The sequence below is a fragment of the Zonotrichia leucophrys genome, chromosome 10 (assembly GCF_028769735.1).
Source record: "Zonotrichia leucophrys gambelii isolate GWCS_2022_RI chromosome 10, RI_Zleu_2.0, whole genome shotgun sequence".
NCBI classification, from domain to species: Eukaryota; Metazoa; Chordata; class Aves; order Passeriformes; family Passerellidae; genus Zonotrichia; species Zonotrichia leucophrys.
In genome coordinates this window covers 4754519-4772347 of record NC_088180.1, presented here as the reverse complement: position 1 = coordinate 4772347, position 17829 = coordinate 4754519, and the positions used below count along the sequence as shown (strand labels likewise).

At 42.8% G+C, this 17829-nt stretch overlaps 1 long non-coding RNA gene across 1 annotated transcript in view; it reads left to right on the top strand.

Annotated features, from left to right (window-relative positions):
• Positions 1-885: 885 nt before the first annotated feature.
• LOC135452373 (uncharacterized) overlaps positions 886-17829 on the top strand; it is a 29416-nt gene continuing 12472 nt past the window's right edge. Inside the window, exon 1 of the long non-coding RNA XR_010441599.1 lies at positions 886-974. This is a non-coding gene — a long non-coding RNA (uncharacterized LOC135452373). The remainder of the gene's footprint in view (positions 975-17829) is intronic.

Below are 17829 nucleotides of genomic sequence, written 5' to 3'. Positions count from 1 at the left end.
ATAAATTAAATGAAGTTGCAATGACAGTGGTGGCTCAGGGCTGTCAGCAGGGTACATCCAAACTGCAGAGCCAGTGTGGGCCCACGGCTGTGCTGGAGCCCAGCCCTGGCAGCAGTGGCACCCTGGGCTGGGTGCCCACTGCAGGGAGAGCTGGCAGGGCTCACGCTGAGGGCTCAGCCTGCTCTGCAGGCAGCTGAACATCTCTGGGGGTCCTGCACCGTGCAGACAGGCCTGGGAGGCAAACCGAGAGTGGATGCTCCTGTGATACAGCCCATTTGCTGGCTTACACTGACAGCATAGAAGCACAAAGATAAGGATTTACTGGAATGCAGGTTACATTCTAATCTACACAGCAGCCTAAAGCACTCTTCATGCTGTGTTCTTTTGCCTTTAGAGTAACAAACTTAAAAGGTGTGTTAATGGCAGGTATGTTTCCCATTGCATTTCTCTTCTGATTGACAATTGTATTTGCATCAATTTTTTTGCTGGATACTGAGGAAAACTGAGAAGCAGAGAAGGCTTACATATCTTCTACCTGGTATTGAAAAGAACCTTATTATTGAACTTTCCTTCAGCTCCTCCTTCTCCCAGTGTCCCATTTCTTCTTTTCCCTACCCATAAAAGCAGGCTTGGGTACTGTATGGTTATGTGCTCTCTACCTGGTTCATTCTGTTAGGAGCCTGAAGAAGGTAATGTAGGGGAATAGAACATAAGTAAATGAAGGTAGTATAGAAAGTAATCTTATCCCCTAAGAGTTGCCGCTGGGTTAATTATTAAAGATTAGGAACAGGCCTGACTTTAACAGGCCACAGCTGTAGCCAATAAGAAGAATGGTATAAAAGAGTGGATTGGTTGGTTGAGAAGAACTGGAGTCAGCTGGTTACTGTGAGGACATGGAAGAGTCAGTGCCTGGAGGAGCTGCCTACAAGAAACATCAAGGAGATATGGAACCCTTGTAATGTAATGACAACAAGGTAAGAAGTGGGGAGGTGGTCTCCAAGGAGGGTATCCATGAAGTGGTTGTAAATTGAAGAAATTACAAACTCACTGCTCCTGCAGGTTTGACAAGAGTGTTAGTGTCTCCTGTTATATTTGTCTTCCATAAGAAAGACATTTTCCATATTTGTCTTCCTAACATTTTGGATACTCAAACTATTCAAACATTTCTGTTTTCTTTTTCTAACTCTGTGTGCTGTAGTTCTCTTGCAAGGCAAGAATTTCTTTAGAATCTGGTCTTCAGCTGCTGAATTGGTGTTGGTTTGGTTTTCTTTGCTTGGGTTATAATCTTGTTTGAAGTGATTGTGGGGCTCAGTATTGCTGACAATAATTTGGATGTGGTACACAGTCCACATCAAACTTCCCTGTGGCACACTCTTGAGTGTTCATGTCCTTTTGGCATTAAGGCCAAAGAGTAAAGCTGAAGACAAAATTGCTCACAGCCCAGCAGGGATGTGGCTCTGTTGGGAGGTTCAAAGGGAGCAATTTGGGCAAAGAAAGCAGCATCTTCTTGTCTTCTGTTGGGAATAAACCAAGGAAGAATTGCCACTGCCTTCTTTTCCTCACAAAACTCAGCAGCTGAGTTTTTGATGGAAGGGAGAGAAGATCGATTATTTCTTTCTCAGCCTTTCCTGTCAAGGCAAGTGTTCTCTCAAGTTAGCATTACTTTCTGCACCTGCAGGACACGTTGCCATCAGCTTTTATATCAGTAAGGCTGCTCTAATTCTTTCCTTCTGATTTTATGAAAACAGTTATGTGTGATCCCTATGCTGTAACTTGTGCAATTCCAAAGGCAGCAGTATGTGTGAGATTTCCCACAGCCACAGGAACAGTTTCCAGATCCATCTATTTGTGTAACTCCACATGCCAGTCCCAGAGGGAGTGCAAGCTCCTGAAACTGTGTATCCTCACATGTAAGAGGAAAAGTGGTCATGAGGATGACAGGTGCAGTCTGAATATGTAGATAAGCAGAACTTCTAAGACTGATAGTGGTAGGGGATAATTCGAGAACTGAATAGATCATTCCTCTCACAACAGCACTTTCAGACTCTCTATATGCATAGGTTTTCATACTGGGAACAAAGTCTGTAGGCAAAAATATGTTGCTTTATATTTTTACAAATACATATGTATGACAAATTGATAGTTATGAAGTTCATAATTAGCCAAATTAGAATCAGATTGCTCTTTATCAGATTGGTTTCCTATGCAGGAATAAGTTTTCTGATTTAATCCTGTGCATACATATTGGGGACAGTGTATATGAACAAGATAGCTAAAATGCCAAAGCTTCTGTGTGAGAAAAAGGCTCACACTCCATTTTGAAAGTTCTTCTCGTTTTAGTGGCAGTGCAGCCAGTCAGGCAGTTCAGTGTAGATTCCCCAGAGCTTTTCTTTTCCCCTTGGGTTTATCTAAATGCACTGAGGTAAATACAAACAAACCTCATCTGCTGGAGTAGTAATAAGTCAGCAAATGTCATCTTTTGCCATGCACAGCACTCACAGGAACCTTGTTCTTTTAATTTATGGATGGGCAGAAAAGGATGGGTTTAGAAAAAGTGCATCAGCTGTAAGGAAGTGAGAGACTCCAACACAGATGCTGAAACTGAGCTTCATTAATATTTTTGTTAGGCTAAAGAGGCTGCATGTAGAAGTTTATACAGTTTCAGGACAAAATGAGGATTATATGGTTTTCTTTTACACAGAGCAAAAGAGTGAGCTTTTAGTCTCATTAAGTTAACAATAAAGAGGAAAGAAAAGCTCAATCTCCAGGGGGGCACATAATGTGTGTTTGCTGTCTGCAGACATGTGCATCGAGCTGAACAGGTCGCTGAGGCACAGTTCAAAGAAAAAAGAGGCTGCCACAGCTGTGCAGGTTGTGTGGGGTGATGCATTCCCCTTACACACTGATTTTTCACAACTGTGTTTGAGGGGGAGGAAAATTCACGTGGGCAAGCCCAACTTTGGAAGGAAAAAATGAGCAATCCTTCTAAACTGAAGCAAGTTATCTGCTCAAAGCAATAGCTACTAGTCCAAGCCAAGCATGGAAATGACATGAGAGATTCAGAGATAGTCTGACATTGCCATTTCTCCTGTGGGCCAGACCTAAGTGGGGGGTGTAGGTGCCCATCAGCCCCAGCTGTGTCTGCAGGGCAGCAGAGCCCTCACAGCAGCTGGCACAGAGCAGAGCTGGTGCTGCCAGAGCTTGGCACAGCCCCTCAGCCACAGGCTCAGCTACAGGCAGGGCTGGAGCTGCTCTGTGCCTTCCCCCAGACAGCAGCTGCAGCCTGAGCCCTGCAAACCCAGCTGGCAGCTGGACAGTGTTTCCTTCCACTGCTCCATGGTTCCTTTGTATTTAATTTATGTTGTCCTTAAGGACCAATTTCACTGCCAAGGGAGTCTGTCTGAGGAACCTTCATATGGAAACCCCTGACAGAAAGGCAGGTATCTAACCAGTGTCTGACCACTGCACCAGTCTTGAAATGCACCACATTTTGATTTCTGAGCCATTTCTGTCCCTTGAAAATGGATGGGGTTTTATTGGGTGTTTTGGATTATAACTTTCTTGGACTCTCATAATCCAGAAACCAATGGAGTTTACTTTTTTTTTTTTTCAGTAAACAAAGGAAGGAAGTGATAACTGTGTTTGCCTTCCATTTGGTTATGGAGTGGGAAGCAGCTGCAGATCTGAGTACAGTGTTCTAACTTCGCTGCTGCTGATGATTGTATTATGTGTGGACATGCAAGTCTTGCAAATTTTCTGTCTGCAGAGCTTCTGGAAATACTCTAATGACATTTCATTATTTTCTTTTTGCCTCCTTGGCCTTATGAAATATATGTTAATAGTGTAAGAAGATTTTAAAAGGGTGCATAGCACTTATTAAATATCTCCAAAGACTTGTAGAAAAACAGTTCACCTTGACAATGAAGGTTACTTCTACCAAGAAAAATGTATTTGCTTTTAAAGCTGACAAAGTGATTTCTTGGTGTCTGATTTATGGTGATGACCTGTACTTTGAGTTGCTCTTTGTCTATGTACCTGTGTGGGGTTTTTGTAAGAATCTTGACATTTTTCTGAAATGAAAGAAGAGTTATGTAAGAAGGGAATTTTTGTGCTTTACATCTTTGGTCAAAAAATAACATGGACAAATCTGTTTCTTGTCAAATACTGAGATTTTCTAAGAGCCCTCAAAAACTCTGCTCTCCTGAAAACAGAGCAACAGTGAAGAATTTCACATTTAGAAAATAGTACAGTAAAAGGAGTTTTCCAGTCATGACACATGCTAATAATATCTTGTATGGTTTTGAGCAATTCCTCATGAGGTCCTGAATCATGTAATAAAATCATCCACTAGGAATAATAGTACTAAAGATCTAAAGAGTTTATGAGCCATCTAAAAATCTGTGTCCACTTCAGTACCCAGTTTAACTGGGAATGCTGGAAGGTTTTAGGTCAGTAGAGGACAGGGAAGAATCTATCACTTCATTGGGACCATTCCCTTAACTGTCATTGTTTCCATGTCCAGTGCTTCTAAATCTGCCTTTTGTTCCAACAGTAGCTCAGATTAGCAGTGCCTTCCTTTAGGGAGCTTTTATATTGCAAAAATAAATTTCTGGTTTGCTATTTTTGCTGCAGATATCATGTAAGGAGAAAATGATGGGGTTTGCATGGCTGGAGTGAGACTTAACTTAAAAATTGCATTCAATTACACAAAGAAAATCCCAAATTCCATTTTGCCTGCCCAGACAGGAAAGTGCTTTTGTTAATTCTAGTAATTATTACATCTTTTATTAGCCTATCAGTTTCATCCAGTCTGGTCTTTCCTATTTTACTCCACAAACTCTATAAGGGATAGAAAAAGAGGCATGGTTAAATCTTGTGCTTGAATGGAAATTACTTATGAGTGCATGTTCTCCCTCCCACCTGATCCCCCACTGTTCCTTTATCTGAATTGCAATGTGACTGATCTCATTTCTGCTAAAGTCAAGAAAAATGCTGCTCTTGGCCTCTCTGTGCACTCAGGGTAGGAATGGTCTTCTTCCACAAAGAAAAAAGAGTTTTGTTCTGTTGTGTCAAAATCTCCCCTTGGCCATCAGCATCAGGGAAACTAGCAGCATTTCTGGATGGGTGATCTGTGGTGATCAGCTGAATGTGTCCTGATAAGCTTTTCCATGGCCCCAGTCACTCCTAACAACTCTTTCCTCCTTGTCCTCTTTCCCTCCCTTTCTCACATCATAATGGGAGACTTCAAAGCATTTAAACTGTGCCTCCTGTGGGTCAAAAATAGGGTCAAGGTTTTTAAGATTCCTTCATCCAAGAGCAGGGAGTCCTGTGTGGGGGAGAGGAGTTTCCTGGGATGCCTTGGGTGCATGAACTCAGCTGTGGTGGGGAGCCCTGGGGCTGTGCTGGCAGTGAGGGAAGGGGACACTGCCAGCTCTGCTTTGCCTCTGCCTGCAGCTGGTTCTCAGCTCCTCTGACTGACTGTGCATGTGTTCCCAGGCAGGAGCTGAGGGGCCTGTGGTGCCTCAAGTGGAGGTTGCAGTTTCTCTTTGACTTGGACCAGGCTTCTGTGATGCTTCCCTCACAATTTTCCATTCCTGACCATCCATTTGGTCTGCTCTGAGCTCACCCCTCTGCCATGCTGCAGGGTTTCCATTGCCTTCACTGAAGCTGTTCCTGACCACACTCACCTGAGGGGAGAGGCCTCAGTGGCACCAATGTGGCTCAGTAGGATTGTCAGGTTTGCTCCAGGATTCTGAGAACAGGAGAACATGACCAGAACCCTTTCAGACTGTAAAGATACTTATCTGCTGCTTTCTGTACCGCCCTGGCAGCAGGCAGGCAGAGACACTGCACTTCTTTCTCACATGCAGGCTTGGTCCCGAGTCCAGGTTTTGCTTCTTTCTTTTGCACAATCTCTGAAAGATCCAGAGGCAGCTGCCAGAACCTAGGTCTCCTTAAGGGGTAAATTACTTTGTCCCTATTTTGCTCCTCATCATATCTTGCAATTTCCTGTTTATTTCTGATCTGTTTTGCTGTCATCTTCTTTGTTGGATCTGTGTTGCTGTCACCTTATCTACTTCTATTCTGAATAACCTGAGAGAAGTTAAAGAAAGTGGCTTTTCATTCTTATATTTTCATGCAGCAGTTCCAGCTAGTGTGCAGTACAACACTTCTGTATCAAAAACAGGCAGGAATAGGAGCAACAAATAGCAATGCTCATTAATGCTATGTGTTTTTCTACTGTGAGAATTCTGTCTCCTAATTATTTTTCCTTCTTCAGAGTCAATTAGCTTAATGTGCTAACAGGAATTTATGATGGTGCTGCCAAACTGTGTGTCTCAATCTCCATGGATTCCCAGCATGACTTTTTGTTATGCGCTGAGCAGTGACAGATGTGTGACACTGAAAATATTATTCAAACCTCTTCACCTCTTCCCCTTTTCTCTATCTTTGGGCCAGGATCAGTTTAAAGAAACACATGGGCTAGCAATAACAGTACATTAACTTGTCCTTTGTTGGTCCTGCAGAGATTCCTGTGTGTTCTGGTGTTCAGATGCAAACAGGTCCCATGAAGAAAAACATGGGAGTAAATCCTGCAGGACTGGGACCTTAAACCTGAGCAGAACACAAGGATACAGCAGGGTATAGCCCAGTCTAACCCGGGCTCAGTGTTTCTGAGCGCAGGGTGCTCTTCAGGAAATTATGACACATCCATGATGCTCCTCCCAGCTCCAAATCATCTGGAGGCATTTCTGTAGTGACAAATATTTTTCCTGATCTTCTTCCAGCCTGGGTTCTAATGAGTGGCATCTGAGATTGGGCATGAGGTTTTGAACAGACACAGCACTTACTCTGCAGATTGCTGGAGCTGTGATATGATAGATGTTATTATTTTGGCTGTGCTGCACTGTCAGCATTTCCCATACCACAGATTTTTGTATTGTGACCAAGATGTGCAGTGCCAGCTGAAACTGTTGGCAGCTGAATGGGACACACTTGTGATTTTTGGCACTTGCTCATGATTTGGGGTTGGGTTTGAGCATTCCAGCTGACCTTCTCAGTACAATATTCAGCTGAGACATTATTTGCAATTTTAAACTTTACATTCAACATTTTTTTCTTTTTTTAATGCAATAGTGACTACTCAGAAAGCTCAGAGCTGGTGTCTGAAGCTATCTGGGATGTCTAGAGGAGAACACTGAGTGTGATGACTTGCAGGATTTGTGACAAGGACTGTGCTTGAGTAAATTTGTCATCCAGGGAGGGCATTGTTTATTTTTGCACACCTTCTTGGGTTATGTCTTAGTGTATATATTGTATGCACATAGAAAATTCGCCCAGAAAGAGTTTGGAAGAGCAAACCTTCATTCTGGAATAACCATTCAAGCTTCAATTGTGTTTTCTATTTATACACCTGCTGCAGATGTTTTATCTGAAAATGCTCAAAGCATTTTCTTAGCAACATTCATGATGCTGTCCTCTCAGGCCTTTGCTGATGTTCTTTATCTTTATTGATAGTGCTGCAGCTGGGCATAAGCTACATTTTATGGTTGGATGGAAGATTGTTATCTGGGCATTTATCATTTCCCACAAATCTTCTCTCTCTGTAATCAGTGAAGTGAATGTAGCTTTTACAGGCACTGCTTTGTGGTAGCACCTCCACCCATTTGTAGCATTTCACAGAACAGCTGTCCCAATTCTGCTCTATTTTGGGCCAGTGGAGGGTTCTGATACATTAATTGAAAGCTCATCTGAGACCAGAAAGAGGTATTAAGAATTAGGTTTGTTTTCAGCTTTGTCTGTCTTTGAGGTTTGTCCATCTAACCCTTCCCTCCGCAGTGGCTTTAGCATGGGTTTATCTTTGAAAAAAATATACAAACAACAGATATGGAGTGTGTTTTATCATATAATCATTTTAGAGGATCCCAGCACCGAAGAGGAGAGTAGATTATTTCAAGGATTAGTCAAAGGGTGAATGTTAAGCTAATGGAAAACTAGGATGAATACTGGGGAAAAAACATTCTTGCTACTGCAGTCCAGTGGGACAGAGAAGAAATGGAAGGACTATTGATTGGCTTATTTTAAAAGGTCTAAGAAATATATTACATCAATAACAAGCTTTCCTTGGTTAAATCATCCAAAGATTGTTTGCCTAATCAGACTGAAGAAATACGTAAATACAGCATTTATTCCATCTGCCTTAGGACCTGGCACAAATGTCCACCCACTTTTGGAAAAGTACTGCCATGTGAATGTGCGCTTAGAACAAAACATCTCTTTAGAAGTTATGTTGAACTGGGGTCTGAGCCCTGAGGTGGTTCATGAGCAGCTGTGGGTGTTGTCCTGCGGGCCATCCTTTCACAAGGGTGCTTTGGCCTGGCAGCCCCAGCTCTGCTCTGAGCTTTGCTGCATTCCTGTGCTGCTCTCCTTCCCTGTGGACTGCAGGGCTGGGACTCAGTTCATGTCCAGCCATGGGCCCACCTCTTGTATTCACAGGGTTCCCCAGATGGAGGAAGGAATGATGAATCTGATTCCATGTTCTTAAAAGGCTAATTTATTATTTTAAGATACTATATTATATAAAAGAATATTAAGCTAAACTATACTAAAGAATACAGAAAGGATACAGACAGAAGGCTAAAACGATAAAGATGAAAACTCATTACTCTTTCCACAGCCCTGACACAGCCTGACCCTGATTGGTTGTTTAGTCAAAACAATTCCCATGAAACCAATGAAACAACCACCAGTTGGATAAACAATCTCCAATCACATTCCAAAGCAGCAAAACACAGGAGAAGCAAATGAGATAATATTGTTTTCCTTTTTCTCTGAGGCTTCTCAGCTTCCCAGGAGAATTACCCTGGGCAAGATGATTTTTCCAGAAAATATGACAGTGACACCCACCTCACACAAATGGGATTTGCTGTGCTCAGATGTCATCATGCACTGCAGAGCAGACACTGAAATGGTGACACTTGGGCAGGCCCAAAACAACCAGGTGCAAGAGTACATGGCTTGTATGTTGCTGGGCTTTACTGCTTATAATACAACATTCATTCAAATTCCAATCTTTAATTCCTTGTGTCCTTTTGAAAAGCTGTACAGGGTGTATTAAAACTGTTCCATTTTCTTTGTGATTTAATCTTCAGAGGAAGCTTGTTATAGTTTCATTCTAAAAGATCATCAGTGGGTCTCCACTGCATTGCACTAAAGTTGTTTTTACATTGTAATCTCATATGATAATGGGATTGTAATGACTTTGCTAATAGACATGCAAGATGTAAATTGTCTGTTTCTCAAATTTATAATATTTTTGGTAGAAGGAGAAGCATAATGGAATCATCAAGAGGGTTTTGAAAAGTTCCTTCTCTGTTTTTCTCTGTGTGCTTGTACTTACAACATGAGGTCACTGAGACAGTATTAGGAAACGAGATTTAGTGTCACTTTACAGGAGCAGTGTATTTGATAGGCACTGTAATTTGTGGAGCAGTGGTCTCATCCTAAATGGAAATCCAAATGGAATTATGAGCACTCTTGAACTTTCAAAATTGTACACTTAATGATGATGGAGATTAATTTTATTGTCTGTGCTTTGTGGCTGAAGCTGCAGGGTTGGAAGCAAGCATTAAAATTTGATGAAAGATATTTTCCCATGGGGAAGCTCTGTTTCTCATACTGACCAGTCATCCAGATTTGGCCCTAGATGGATTTTTTAGAGCAAGTACAAGGCTGATGGGTTGGAGGTAAGTAGAGAGGGCTGTTAGGAAAATAACAATGGCTAGAGACCACCAGGAATGCCTTGTGCCAGTGTGCTGGCCTACAGGTTTTAGAATATCTATGCTGGATGTGCCTGTAGCTGCAGTGTAGCTAAAGATGATGTTTTTCTGGTATTTATAGGGGCCAGCTACTCCTATCTACTGTGAGGTAGGTAATCCTCTAGTCTAGGTTATGCTTTGTCTAAATCATCATTTCTATAAGCAGCTCTCACTCATATCACACTTAAAGGGATTAAAGAATCATGTGACTTCAATGTGTTAAAATCACATTAAGTGATTGCTTACCATGAATTTCAACAGATATTCCCTGTAGCCATTTCTGTGTGAAAGTTGTGCATTGGTTCTCCTTGGAAGTCCCATGCTCATTGTAAATTTTGGGATTTTTCCCCTCTCTTCTGTTTCTACTTATCAGCTTTGGCTGAGAACAGCAGCTGCCAATGCTCTGTCCTTGTAAGGCTATTCAGGTGGAAAAGAAATTGTGCTTTCTTTAGTTCCAGTGTCATTTGACTTTCCCACAGTTACAAGGATTTCCAGGAGATTTGTTTCTTCTGCTTCTCCCTATGCCAAGGACTACAAAGGTGATATTTTTTCCTTGGCTCAAATATTTCTATTTATTGTGCAAATCTTTCTATTTATTGTGTGCTTCAACTTGTAAGAGAGTTGCTGGAACGTTCTTCTGTCTCTGGTGATACTGGCCAAGTGCCTAAGGTGTGCTGAAACCTGGCTAGTGAATATTCTAAACTTTGCTTGTTAAATGCACATTTAAGAATTTGAATTTAACAAATTTAACAATTTGGCAGCTCTTTAAGTTCCAGAGCCACTCTCTGGACACAGCTACAAAACTGTGGCTGCAGGTAGAAAGAACAAGTAACACAATAATGAGTGAGGCTGGGCTTTTCAGTGTCTTTGTTTCTAGAGCTACCAGAAAAGCTTGATCATTAAAGAAACAAATTGTATTAAAAGGAGAGAAGGCTGGGAATGTTTTCATAAAAACTTTCTCATTGCAAAGTATTACAGCTGTACCTGACTAGAAACATTTCGGTTTGGTCAAAATCTGTCAGGAAATTTCTCAGGCACAAGACAGAAATGATTGTAAAAGCAAGCAATAATTAGAATTTAATTTTCAGTCATGAAAAGTTTGGGCTCAAGATGTTTGTGTTTTAAGAGCAGATATTTAATCTTTCTCTCCCAGATTCCCAGTCTCAGCAACTACTTTTGCAACAGAAATGATGATTTGAATGAGTGTAATAGATTACCTGCCTGTCTTGCTGTGGGAGTGGTGTAGTTTATAATGAATTTCAGAACTGACTAAAAGGGAGGGATCTCTCAGAAGAAATTTGTACAACATTCCAGAATCCATCAAATCAAAGGATTCAGAATCAAAGGTCCAGGTTTCCCAGGTCTCACTACCTGTGCAATATCTATAACATTCATCAGAATCAATGTCCAGTATTTAAGTTTCTGACTGGAAGAGTTAAGAAAGAGTGACAATTAGGGAAGTATATGTACCTGGGGACTGGAACAAGATTATTTTTCTTAAGAGGGTTAGAAAGCCCTTTTCTTTCTTTTGGCTATCATGACGTCATCTTCCACTTATGGCAAACAAGCATTCTCCTTAATGCTTTAGATAGAGGCTTGAATAATACTTGTAGCAAATATTTCTGAGGTGAGTTTTTATTAAAAAAAAACCAAACAAGACAGTAAACAAAAAACTCACCAAAAATCCAAACCACATCCACCCGTGCACTTTGCCTTCTTGGCTGCATGCTGTGCTTGTTCCAAGCCTGATTTATGAAAGAACAAATACAGCATGCTCAGCAAGAACCCAGGAGGATCTATTTTACCTGTGACCTCTACTTCCACTTGTAGATGCAACAATTGAAATGACAATTGCTGCTAAATTGCAGTGACTTTGGCAATGCTGGGCTCTGTAGGATATTTGTGCTTGTGGCTTGACCTTTCTGCAAAGGGTTGAACCTGAAAAGCATTATCATATTAACCTCCCAATAAACTTGAGAGGAACTGTTTTGTCAGCTGGGGTTTGTGCCTGCTGCACTCAATACTGAGCCATTTCCCAGCTTGCAAATGTCAGCAGTTCCAGTTTATCTGTTACAATGCTTCACTGAATTCAAACTACTCTGATGAAGTATGAAAATACAAATTTATTTTCAATGTGAAGTAGACCATCTGTGCATTGTTCAACTTCTCACTCCTTAGAATGCTTAAATAGTGTCACAGATGAGTCATAAAAGTGTGTTGGTTCATCCACTCAGTTCTGTAAAGTGTATTAGTATTCATGGTTTTATTAACACTCCTGCACCTTAAAAATGGAGCTGCTTGAATTTCAGTCCAGCTGTCAGTCAAGCAAATACTCCCATGCTGATGTAGTGATGAACTCAAGTAAGAGATCAAAATGTGGAATGCTATTTAAAAACTTTTGGTGAGTTCACTTCTTGCACGGTGCTGGAGAAGCTGAGTGAGTGTGTGTGCATTAGATCCCTGCAGCCTGTTCTAAGGGCTTTCAGGAGAGCACAGAGGTGCCTGAGCCAGACACAGAAAGAGAGGGGCTCACCCAGGGGGAGCCACGTGTGGATGTTGAATGGGAGGAGACAAAGGGAGCAGCCAGCAGAAACAGCTGAGAAGGAAAGTTTCGGTGAGGGTGAAGTGTGGGTACAGCCAAAGCTTCCTGGTCCAGCTCAGCTCTCTCCCAGGTTTGGGGAGGTGTGTCCTGGATGTTAGAGAGCCCAATCCTACAGGCTCATCCCAGGGCTGCCTTTCAGTTCTTCCCTGTGGCTGGGGGTAGGACTGTGCTCTGGCAGCTCTCAGGTACTTGGCAGCTTTGTATGGGGCTCTGCAGTGCCAGGGAAGTGTGAAAAATTCAGATTTTATAATTGGCTTTTTGCAAATATTAAAATGTGGCTGGAGGTGTGTATTCTATTGCCGTCTGTTACAGGTGGGGCAGCTCTCTTCTGTTCACTGGGCAGTTTTCTTTGTCTCTTCCACAACCAATGGTCCCTCCAGGAGATCTCTTCTGTTCATGGCCAGTGAGTGTCCCTGCATGGCTGATAAAATTCCATCATCCCATGGGGAGATGCTCCGCCCAGGGGAGGAGCCAAGCATTCCTACCTGGATCCAGTCTGAGGTTTGGGACACCCCAGCAGCCTTTGCCCCCTGCATTGCCAGAGGAGCAGCTTTCTGCTGCCCTGCATGGCCAGAGGGAGCCCAGGCCCATCTCCAGCAGCCCTGGAGCTGCAGAGGAAAACTCCCCCCTTGTGCAGGATCCTGCTGCAGCAGAGCCACAGCTGGAACTGCAGGAGGGCTGAGCCCCCATGGTATTTAAGGCTGGTACTTTCTCTCTTGCCTTCCTTCTGGAGCATCTGGAGATCCAGGATAGTGAGGCCAGAGGTATATTTAGTCCAACTCTGTGTGGCTGGACCTTGCACATTCTCAGCCAGAAGGTGAGAAATGAATTTGTTTGTAAATGTACCTAATTGACCTCTGAAGACTCTGCCTCATAAAAGGCACATGAGATGCATGAATGAGAAGCATTATCATGTCAGTACCACACAGCACAACCTCCCTGTACCTGCAGAGCCTGCTCTGTGGAACATCAGGCTGCAGTCCTGAGTGCTGGCAGTTCAGCACCTCTCGTGAACACCAGATGAATTTTTAAAGTGAAAAAGAACTGAACCATTGCCAGTAGGTTATAAGGCTGGTGAAGGAACATGAGACTGGGGAGGAGATTGCACAAAAAGAGCAATAAGTGAGAGATTCTTCTGGACAAGATTTGTGCTCTGAGCTGTATTAACTGCGCTGAACTGGAATGTGTTAAATAATTGAGAGGAGATGGAGGCCCTCTCCAAGCAGCACAGAACCCCAGGGACTGGTAAATAATGAATACAATTCTTCTGCTGTTAGTGGGATGACTCATCACTCACTGTCTGTTTTAAGCACCTGCTGCAGGGGTTGGAGGAGGACTGGGCCTCTTAAACCTGTGTTGCAAAGAAAAAGCAGCTCTTGGCTGCTACTAGCTACTTCCTTTATCCACCTGTCTATAAAGGATATCAGCAGCAGTTACTGATAGAGGGAGCCTAAACAAGGAGGACAAATTGTCCTACTGTGTTGTTTGGCAATGGAGGATCTTGACCCACAAGTTATTGTTTTCCTTGGCTTTCCTAAAACCAGGAAAACTGGAAGGTGGCAGCTGACACAAAGATCTCCAGACCTGTCTTGGAGTTTCTGCTGACACGCACCAAGGGCTTCCCTGTGCACAAAAGCCCAGCAAAGTTCTGACACAGAGCCATTCTGTCAAGGGAAAGCCCAAACTCACTGACCCAGACACCAACTGCTCTGTGTGCATTGCTAGTGGCACCAGCAAAACCCTGATACTGTGTCCCATCATTTGTCCATTTGACCATGCCCAGAACAGTCAAATGTGAGGTGTTCAGCTTCCTCCCCCAGCCCTGACATGTGGAAAGCCAGAAGCCATTTCCAGCTGATATTTCCACAGGTGATGTCTCTGTCTAAGTTTGTGTCAGTTCCCCTGTGCAGGTTTAGGGGTAGCTCAGAATTTCTTAGCAGTGGCTGTAAAACCATATTTTGTTGTAGTAACAGAATTGTGTTGCAGGATACCCAGACCAAGGAACAGGTCACAGTGTTCCCTCTTTCATGCACCCTTGTCCTTTGCTTCCCTGTTGCTGATGTCTGTCTTTGCTCACAAATGAAGAAAATGAGTGGAATTGACTTTTTCTTCTAGAGGTCTTTGGAGCCAAGAAGACAACAGTTCCTGGATAAAAAAGAAAAACAGGGCAACAGAGAACAGCACTTAAAAAACACTACAAAAATCCCAGATTTCTCACAGGCTGAAGAGGCCATTATTAGAAAATATGAACAAGAATCTGATCCCAAAACAGATATAAATATGTCTCAAATCTCACATAAGAGATTTTTTTTTAACATCTCAGTTCTAAAACTCTGAAACTGTGACTTCTTGCTAGTAGGAGTGCCACCACTTCACACCAATATCCTGCCTCTCTTTTCACATCCAACACTGTTCCATATTTATAACCACTACTTATTACTATAAGTATTTTTCTCTGACTTGTATCTGTTTAATCAAGGGCATTGATCTCCCTGTTTAATCCTCCTTTTTCTGCAAAAACATTTTATTCCTTCCTTTTTAAGAAGGTGAAAGCAAAAATCTTTTTAGGTCATTGAGGAACTTGGAACAGCCACCGGTATTTATTAGTTAGATGATTTCAGTGACTACACTGTCTGTTCTCTATCCACAACTGTGTGTATCACATTAGTGTCTGCCTCTTAAGTGAATTTAATAACTGTAATGTGCACATTCATTTGCTTTTAGACATTCAGATGAGCAATCTTATTTGTCATGAATTTTGCCCTTGACACACCCTTTGAGAGCACTTTTTGGGCCTCACCATCCTCATGCTGGGCACAGCTCAGACAATAGCTCAGCTCTGCTTTTGTGCTTCCCATTGTGCTGCAGTTGTGTCTAGAAACCACACCTGTGATGTTGAATGAGTTTGTTGTAAGAAGAAACCCTTGTTCTGCAGAGCTCTGGGTCTAAAGAGAGGAGACAGATGACAGGTGGGAAGGAGAGGGAGGCACCAGCAGGCTCTGTGACTTGCTTGACCTCCTGTGGCAGGTGTGAGGTGCCACGTGCAGGGTGTGTGACAGAGCTGGGACAGTGATCCAGCTGTCTGTGTCCCCATGGCTTTGGCGCAGCTTCTAGACCAGCCAGTCTCCAAAGTATCAGGTAGTGAGACCTTGCCAAGAGCCCAACAGTGCAGTGTGGGTGTAAATCAAAACAATGCAATGGTTTATCAGCCCAGGAAAAATGATCAGGAATAAGTGTATAATCTGTAGAGCCTTTATGTCTGAAAGGGGATTGCTAGAGATTTTTTTATAGTGACTTTTTTACAGGGCAGTCTTCATGGAGAAATTGTGGAAATATCAGAAGTGATGCTTCTACTTCTGTAAAGTGTAAGATCATTCCCAGAGGGAGTGGTTTCTGGGAAGACAGCAGTGAAGTTCCAGAAAGATGTCTGTGAAATGAAATAGCCTGTCTGGGGATCAGCCGTGCTGCTCCTGCTAATTCATAGGATCTCAGCAAGAATATTCTTTGAACAAAGCAGGAAATATTCAACTCAAGATTCTTTTTAGGTTTCCAACTCTGTACCCAACTGTGCAGGGACAGCACAGGAGTGAAGAAGCTCAGGTAGGAAAGTCAAAATCCACAAAAAGATGGAATAGCTTCTCTTAGAAGGGTAAGACTTGAGGAGACTTTTGCTTTCATCACCTTTCCCTTCGCCTGGTTTACATACAAGCCTCATAGTCCTGGCTGTGTGAGACTGTGTGATATCAAGAGTACACTTCAGATACTGTGGTATTTCTATTCACCTTGGTTCCTATTCCTAGAGACATGCCTGGAGATCATCAGCTGAGAAGTTTAATTTACAAAACCAGTTTTTTGCAGTGCTGACCAAGACATGGCCAGTACCTGGTAAGGAACTGTGAGTTATACTACTTAGGGTAGTTTTTCTTTTGTTAGCATGTTAGGGAAAGGGTAATATGGCAAGGAAATCCTAAGAAAGTTGGCCAGAGATATTGCTTTGGATATTTCAATATTGCTTTGGATACTGTTTTTTCTAACAGTGTTTTGTTAGTGTGCCAATATACAAAACCTATCTCAAATCTAGTTACAAGGCATTTTCTTACCATCCCGTTGATTTGCTACACTATAAACCAGATCTTGTATCAAACTAAGCACTTGCAAACAGCTGCTTATCAGGGGCTGTGCTCAGGGCTGCTGGTACAAGGCAATCCCAGATTTAAGGTACCTTGATGCTGCAGCAGGAGGGGTGTGCCTGGTGCAAGCTGCAAGGATGCACTCTTGTGGCAAAGAACTGCTGTACAGGCAATAGGAGGAGTTGAAATCACCTTCTGTTTATTAGGAAAGTGAAGATTTTCGTACTCAAACAAGATGAAGAAATTATCAGCTCTACTAGGGAATTTTCACTGCAGCATCAGTATTTTGTATTAGTTCTCATTATGTTTTCTCTGCTGGAGGGTACATTTGTACTTCTGTTTTCTGAACTTCTGATAAGCAGGTGCTATTCAGCATGCCTCAGTGTTTGCTCCCCTGGGCACATACTTGTAGCTGCCTGCCAGCCAACTGTTTGTCTGTATGGCTGAGAGGAGAGGAGCTGCCCAAGGGCAGAACTGGGGGAGCACAGGTGTCCCTGAGGAGCCCCCCTGCCTCAGTGAGCCCACACCCCACAGAACCCTGGCCCTGCTGCCTTGGCTCTGCAGACAGTAAACCCACCAGGGCTGAGGCACGCAGGATTGTCTCCCACTCCTGCCTTAAAGCACTGCCAAGGTCAGGTGGGGAGAGTGCCAGGAGAGGATGGTGGCTGTGGATGCTGTGTTAACCCCAGAGCAGCAAGGTTGGAACCATGGCAAGGGCTCTGTGTGTGCAAAACCCGGTGACTAGCCAAGAACTTGCCAAGGGGAACCAGGGGTTGATTGAGGTGAACTGCTGGAAGACTCTGAGCATGTTTTAAAGGTGCTTAGGTGCCTGCTGATATAGATGGAGTTTTGATCTTCCCCAGAGAACTTACCTGGAGGCAATTTTCAGTCTTTCCTCTGTCAGCAATGGTGAGAGAGATTGAGAAACAGTGGCGATCAGAAGCCAAATTTGCTGTGGACTACACATGCTTATACAGTGTTCTAGAAAGGCTAGTAATTTTTTACTACAATGATTGGGTTAATCATCACATAAACAAACTTATACATTTTGCAACATCTCTTGCTTGCAGAAGTTCATTCAATCTTCTTTTCCTGTCAGTCAGTCTTGATTCAATCCTCAAAGCTCTGTTTGTTCTTGACAAGGGATCCTGATTACCAGATCTCTTACACTAATTAGATCCAAAGTATTCTCTGTCTCATGTGCCCCAATATTCCTCTTGGAGACTTTGTTCCTTCTCTGTAGCTCACAGCTGATCTGTTTTTTCTCTGCCACTGGTTA